Below are 1,532 nucleotides of genomic sequence, written 5' to 3'. Positions count from 1 at the left end.
AGTTCTCTGCCCTCTGTCAGGAGCCTTGTCCATGGAGGGGTCAAGGAAGACGCCTTTCTCTTGGAAAGAAGGACCAGTTTGCCTCGCCCCACTGCATCGTCTAGGTGGACCAGAGTTCTCTGCCCACTGTCAGGAGCCTTGTCCATGGAGGGGTCAAGGAAGAGCCGTTTCTCTTGGAAAGAAGGACCAGTTTGACTCACCACACTGCATCGTCTAGGTGGACCAGAGTTCTCTGCCCACTGTCAGGAGCCTTGTCCATGGAGGGGTTCAAGGAAGAGCCCTTTCTCTTTGGAAGGACCAGTTTGACTCACCCCACTGCATCGTCTAGGTGGACCAGAGTTCTCTGCCCACTGTCAGGAGCCTTGTCCATGGGGGGGTCAAGGAAGAGCCGTTTCTCTTTGGAAGGACCAGTTTGACACACCCCAGTGCATCGTCTAGGTGGACCAGAGTTCTCTTCCCACTGTCAGGAGCCTTGTCCATGGGGGGGTCAAGGAAGGACCCTTTCTTCTCTTGGGAAGAAGGTCCAGTTTGACTCACCCCACTGCATCGTCTAGGTGGACCAGAGTTCTCTGCCAACTGTCTGCAGCCTTGTCCATGGGGGGGTCAAGGAAGGACCCTTTCTTCTCTTGGGAAGAAGGTCCAGTTTGACTCACCCCACTGCATCGTCTAGGTGGACCAGAGTTCTCTGCCAACTGTCTGCAGCCTTGTCCATGGGGGGGGTCAAGGAAGGACCCTTTCTTCTCTTGGGAAGAAGGTCCAGTTTGACTCACCCCAGTGCATCGTCTAGGTGGACCAGAGTTCTCTGCCAACTGTCTGCAGCCTTGTCCATGGGGGGGGGTCAAGGAAGGACCCTTTCTTCTCTTGGGAAGAAGGTCCAGTTTGACACACCCCAGTGCACCTTTTTTGTATGTGTTTCACATGCACTTTTTTGGTTTACTTTTGGTGTTAGTTTTTGCATTACCATAGTAGGCTTTAAAAAAAAATGTGTGTGCATGTATGTATGTATGTATACATGTGAGCTAGGGACCTTAGATTGTAAGCTCCTTGAGGGCAGGGACTGATGCGAATGTGCTGTATGAAAAGCGTTGTGTAAATTGTCGGCACTATACAAATGCCTGTAATAATAATAAATAGGCGCATACAATGTATCCCCCCCCACTGTACATATCCAGCTTTCAATCCCGACCGGTTTCCTAAAAATATAGTGCCACCGATATCTGCATTTTATCAGCACACAATATATTGTATTAAGACTTCCAATCCATCCAGTTGCTACTGTACTCGTGTCACCAGAGCGCCTATTGTGATTGCGATCTGCAGATCCCGAAGCCTGAGGGGGTGGCTGGGAAGGTTTAAATTGCAGTTTCGACCTTTTGGTTCACTTGATAGGTTTTCGGACAAGGACAAAGCGTTGGGCTAATGGATGAAATCTAAGATTTCTTGCCGGCTGGAGAGACAGACCCGGGGTTTCAAGTTGAAATATATCTACGATTCTCTTTGTGTTCCCTCCAGCACAGACCTCGGTTTGAAAT

Source organism: Nanorana parkeri, unplaced genomic scaffold (assembly GCF_000935625.1).
Source record: "Nanorana parkeri isolate BGI_ZX_2015 unplaced genomic scaffold, ASM93562v1 scaffold15, whole genome shotgun sequence".
Taxonomy (NCBI): domain Eukaryota; kingdom Metazoa; phylum Chordata; class Amphibia; order Anura; family Dicroglossidae; genus Nanorana; species Nanorana parkeri.
Note: the sequence above shows the minus strand (reverse complement) of the source record.